Below are 6,243 nucleotides of genomic sequence, written 5' to 3'. Positions count from 1 at the left end.
ATTATTAATGAATCTATGGTCTAGATCCTCCTTCGGGACCAGCAAAATTAAGGCTCTCCTCCACGAGTCCAGCATCCTAGCTGCTAAGAGTACCTCATTAAATACTTCCAACATCAGTGGTCCAATTTGTTCTATGATTGTTTTATAACATTTTTTTTTTTTACATCATGGCAACCAAAACTGGATGTGGCATTCCAAGTGCGATCTTATCAAGGCATTATAAGTGGTATTAATAATACTTCACGTGATCTTGATTCTATCCCTCTATTTATGCAGCCCAGGACTGCACATTGGTTCTTTTGGCGGCTGCAGCACATGGCTGGCTCATGTTTAAATGATTGTCCACTAGGGCTCCAAGATCCTTCTCAGAGTTACTGCTATTGAGCCAGGTATCACATATTCCCATGATGGTGAACCTGTGGCACGGGTGTTGGCTCTGGATGCCACTTCTACTGGCACACAAGAGGTCACCTGGAAGAGCCCCACTGCTCATGCGTGCACATCGCCCATGCTGTTGGGTATCTGGCACACATGCACAGTGGGCGGGGTGCACAGGAGATGCACACGCATGAGCAGAGACATGCGGGGCATGCGGCCGTGGTGGTGTTCTACTCAGGGGTGGGATTCAAAAATTTTAACAACTGGTTCTATGGGCGTGGCTTAGGTGGTGGTGGTGGCTCGGTGGTCATGTGACTGGGTGGTCATGGCTTGATGGTCATGTGACTGGCCGAGCGTGGCCAACTCAACATCACTCACATCAAGGCACGCATATCCTCGCCTGCCAGTCATGACTGTGGGGATGCTGCAACAGTCGTAGGTGTGAAAAATGGTCATAAGTCAATTTTTTCAGTGCCATTGTAACTTTGAATGGTCACTCCACACAAGCAAAGGAGGGGGGAAAACTGCAGAGACGTTCCTGAGACAGGAAGTCCAGTCCTGCCAAGAATGTAATAAGGGTTAACAGAGAGGCAGTTTCTGTAAGCAACACCAGAATGTTTCCTTCCTGCCTTCCTTACAGGATTAGGCCAGTAATTTCTTCTAACAATTGGTTCTCCGAACTGCTTAGAATGTTAACAATCGGTTCTAGCGAATAGGTACAAACTGGTAGAATCCCACCCCTGGTTCTACTGGTTTGGCCCAGTTTTGCCAAGCCAGTAGCGGCATGAGCCGCTGTGATGGAATCGCTTCTCTCCGCCATTCTGCTGTTGGGCCCACCTGCCTGTCCAGGCTCCCATACTCACCTTTATCCTCTGCTTTTGAAGCTCAGCTGCTTTGCGCGGCACAGCAGAGGAGACGGCCAAATGAAAGATCAGCTCAGATGATGGAGTCAACTCAGCCATAGATCTCCCTGAGCATAACAGAGTGCTGCACGCAGGGGTGGGATTCTACCAGTTCGCTAGAACCGGTTGTTAACATTCTAAACAGTTCAAAGAACCGGTTGTTAGAAGAAATTACTGGGCTAATCCTGTAAGCAAGGCAGGAAGGAAACATTCTGGTGTTGCTTATAGAAACTGCCTCTCCGTTAACACTTATTACATTTCATTTATTTATTTATTTATGTCAATTGCTTACAAGATAATAGGTATAAGTATAAACATAGTTATGAATATATGAAATGGGTACATATAAGAAAAATAAAAGAAACAATAGGACAGGGACGGTAGGCAGGTTGGTGCGCTTATGCACGCCCCCTACAGGCCTCTTAGGAAAGGGGTGAGGTCAAAAGTAGACAATCTAAGGTTAAAGTTTTTGGGGTTTGGGGAAGAGACCACAGAGTCAGGTAGAGTATTCCAGACATTGACCACTCTGTTGCTGAAGTTGTATTTCCTGCAATCAAGATTGGTGCGGTTAACCTTGATTAACATGATTAATTATTAATTAATTAATTATTAATTATTATTATTAATAATAAATTAATTAATGATTAATTGATTAACAATCTTGGTGGGAAAGTGACTTATGACCGTTTTTCACACTTAACGACTGTTGCAGCATCCCCACAGTCACGAGAGGCCAGGTGAGGAGATGCGTGCCTTGATGGGAGTGATGTTGAGTTGGCCATGCCCAGCCAGTCACATGACCACCAAGCCACACCTACCAACTAAGCCACACCCACAGAACCGGTTGTTAAAAAATTTGAATCCCACCGCTGGCTGCACGGCAGCTGCTGAAGCGACCAGGAGAGTGCAGGCTTGCAGGAGGTGAGCTGGAACGCCTGTGTGCCTGTGCAAAGTGCGCGTTTGGCACACGCACGCATGCAAAATGTGTGCATGCACGCAAAGCATGACCGCCAAGCCACGCCCACCGAACTGGTGGTAAAACTTTTTGAATCCCACCCCTGGCATGTGGGGAGGGGTCGTGTGCTCATGCACAGGGGGCTTTGGGGCGGGGGCTGCACACCTTGCCTTCTGGGTGCTGGCATGAAAAGTTGGCCCCCACTGACCTATTCTATAACTCGGGCATTTGCTTTTTTTCGTGTGTCTTGTCCGTTCAGATCAAGGTGAGAATGCAGGCCTGGTGGGAAGCTGCGTGAATATTATATTGTGTGGTGCGTGCCTCCTTATTTTAGCCTCTTGCTCTATGGCAAGGCTGTCTTGGCTGCTGACCGGGAAGAACAGCAGAAGGTGACTTGCAAGGACGTGGAGAAGTGGGAACATTTCCAGGAGAGAGGAGTCAACGTGTTAAGGGTCCTCGGAGGAAACCTGTAGGAGGTAGCAGTTCAAAGTATTGAGTTTCTTTAACCCGGGGAAGACAGCAAGCAGGAAATAGAGTCATTGTCTTCAAGGATTTGAAGGCCTGTTGCATGGATGATGTTTGGTGTCATCTCAGAAGCCAAGGCAAGAGAGAATGGGTTGACATCATGAGAAGGATTAAACCTTGACTGGACATCATGAAGGTTTTGCTGATGGCGAAATGACTCAATCAGAGAATCACTTGCGTAATTGTGCAATGTGGGCAAATGCTGGCAGTGTGAAACCAAAGCTTGAAGGCTATCTACCAAGGAGGTGGTACACCCAAATTCTTGCGACTGTAGGGTGGGACTGGATGATCGCTAAAGTCCCATGGTTCGAGAAGTAAGAATTAGCCAACTTACAATTCGTAAACAGCAAGATGGCATAAGGACCAGGGGTGGCATTCAAAAATCCCAGCAACCAGTTCGCGGCCCGATTGCTAGGTGGGCATGGCCTACCGGAACTTCCTATTTCCAGCTTCCGGTGGGCCTCCAGAACCTGGGGGCGACCATTTTCCACTCCCAAGGGTCTGGAGGCCTTCCCCGGACCTCTGGGAGCGTGAAAATGGCCTCCCCTGGGCTCCGGAGGCCCTTTGGACTTCCGGAAGGCCCGTTTTTTTCCCCCTCCCAGAGCCTCCACGCAGACCCTGCATTTATTTGCATCCGCGTGGAGATTTCTGGGAGGGGAGGGATGGGCGGGGCCAGCCGCTCAGTTGAAATACCGGTTCAGCGAACCGGATGTAACTTCAACATCTGGTTCTCCCAAACTGGTCTGAACCTGTAGAATCCCAAGGATAAGGACTCCTGTTTTGGGCGTGGATTGGATTATAAAATCTCCAAGGTCCCTTCTAGCCCTATGAGTGTACGATTCTAGGCAGCCATAGCTGGCTGAGGAATTCTGGATCTTGAAGTCCACAAAGTTGCCAAGTTTGGGACTCCTTTCTTATGAAGAGGGTCTATAGTTGGAAGAATCAGATTCCCCTAACAACCCCTTGACTCACTTAACAACTGCAGTGATTCGCTTAACACCCCATGACAACAAAAATCATAAAAATGGGAGTGACTCACTTAAAGACCGCCTTGCTTAGCAAACATATTTTCTGGTATGTTTTGCGGTTATAAGTTGAGAACTAACTGTACTGTTTTTGCTTCACATCATAAAATTAGCCACCCTCTGGTTTTTTTGGGAACCATCAGTTTTTGTAGATATTGGTGGATATTTGCTGAATCAGGTTTAATTTGGAAAAGCAGCATTGCTTATTTTATTGCTTATGATTTTTATTAATTAAGTTTATAATTCAATAGAGAGAGAGAGCCGTTTTGGGAGTGAATTCTAATTTCCACCTTAAGCCTGAAAGTCAACTGTGTAACCTTGGGCCAATCACTTGGTGCCGATGAGTTCTAGTCTAAAGAATGAAAGCTATCTGTGTGACTTTAGGTCAATTACCAGGCAACGGTGAGTTCGAATTCTGCTTAGGCATGAAAGCTATCTAGCTCAGGGGTTTAAGACTTGGACTCCACAAGTTGCCAAGGCTGGAAACCCCTAATCTAGATGACTTTGGGCCAATCACCAGGAGACAGAGAGTTCTAGTCCTTCCTTAGATGTGAAAGCTAGCTGGGAGACTTCGGAGCAGCTCCTGTTTCTCAGTTACGCCTACCTTATAGGATTGTTGTTGTGGGGAAAATAGGAGGGGAAAGGAACATTACGTACGTTTGCCACCTTAAATTATTCATAAAAAATAATAAAGATGGGATTCCAACAAATAATTGCATGAATGGGAAGTATTCCATCTCTGCACTTAATGTGATGGCGAGTTCATAAATAAATAAAGCCACTCTAATTTAAGTGATGCGGAAACGTTATCAAAATTCGTTTCTGCAGATGAGATCCATGTTGACAGCCTTATGAAACCGTATTCTTCTGGGATTTCTTTATTTTATTTTATTTTTGGTTCAGCATAAGGTAAGATTGTCTCAGCATCTATAAAGTGACCCATTTTGCAATTATTTATGAAATTAAATCTTCCGTTCTTTGGGGTTAACTAAAGGGCATCTTTACTTACTAAACTCTTAAGAATTTTGAAGTGACCCAGTATGTAATTTCCCATCTGTTTTTGCGAAAGAAAGAACCGGATTCAGGGATTGGGGTGCCTAAGGAAAAACAGGCAGACGGAGTGGAGGCCACACAGAAATCCTGCAAAAGAATTTGACATTTCCAGCAGTAAAATGATTTTTTTGGCTCAGAAATTCCCATTTCTTTCCAGTTTGCGAAAAAATGCATACAGGGCTAGATAAAATTTAAGCTAAAGTAAGTTTCTTAACCTCGCCAAATTTTAGATTTCTGGATTTCAACTCCCAGAATCCCCCAGCCTTGGCAATGTTTTTGTATATTGCTAACTTCATTTTAGTAAAGCGTTTAACTTTGATTTCTATAAGATGCATGGACTTCAACTCCCTGAATCTCTTAGCCTTGGTAATTTTAAAAAGAGTATCAAATCAAAACTATTTTAAAGGGAACTTGAAAAAGTTTTCTGGTTTGGCTTCCTACTCAGCATTGAAAATAAAAAGGAATTGGAATATTTATTGACCTAATGATTAGCTACGCTAGTTGATATCTAATAAGGTCATCTGGTAATCTACATCTGGATTAGTAAAATATTTTGTGTGTGTTGATCTGTGGAAAATACTGAGCTATTTCACACTTCCCTTTGAATCTTCAAAGTGGACTTTCAATCTTAGAATTACCCAGTGCATATTTATGCATGTATTACTTGTCATTCCAAATTTTTGGTCTACTTTCTTAAACTACTCTTCCATAATTTGAGTTTGGAAGAGTGTTTTATTTATTTTTAATCCCACCGTTGTTATTTGTTTTACAAACATCTCAAGGTGATAACATACCTAGTTTTCTTTCCTCCTCCTATTTCTTGCACAACAACTACCCTGTGAGGTGGGTTGGGCTGAGAGGGAGGAGTAGCACAATGTCACCCAGATAAGGTGGGATTAGAACTCTCCATTTCCTGGTAATAGGCCCAAAGTCACCCAAGCTTTCGTAACAAAGGCAGGACTAGAATTCATTATCTCTTGGTGGTTGGCTTAAAGTCACCTAGTCTGCTGTCATGCCTAAGGTGGAACTAGAATTCATTATCACCCAGTGTTTGGCCCAAAGTCACCCAGACAGCTTTCATGCCTAAGGCAGGACTAGAATTCATTATCTCTTGGTGAAGTCACCTAGTCTGCTGTCATGCCTAAGGTGGAACTAGAACTCTCAGTTTCCCAATGATTGGCTCAAGATTACTCAGTCTTTCATGTCTAAAGCAAAACTAGAATTCATTGTCCCAAATGAACTAGAATTCAATGTCCCATATGGCCCAAAGTCACCCAGACAGCTTTCATGCCTAAGGCAGGACTAGCACTCACTAGCTCATGGTGATTGGCTTAAAGTCACCTAGTCCGCTGTCATGCCTAAGGTGGAACTAGAATTCATTATCACCCAGTGTTTGGCCCAAAGT

The sequence above is a fragment of the Pseudonaja textilis genome, chromosome Z (assembly GCF_049901715.1).
Source record: "Pseudonaja textilis isolate UNSWEBS1 chromosome Z, rPseTex1.2, whole genome shotgun sequence".
NCBI classification, from domain to species: Eukaryota; Metazoa; Chordata; class Lepidosauria; order Squamata; family Elapidae; genus Pseudonaja; species Pseudonaja textilis.
Note: the sequence above shows the minus strand (reverse complement) of the source record.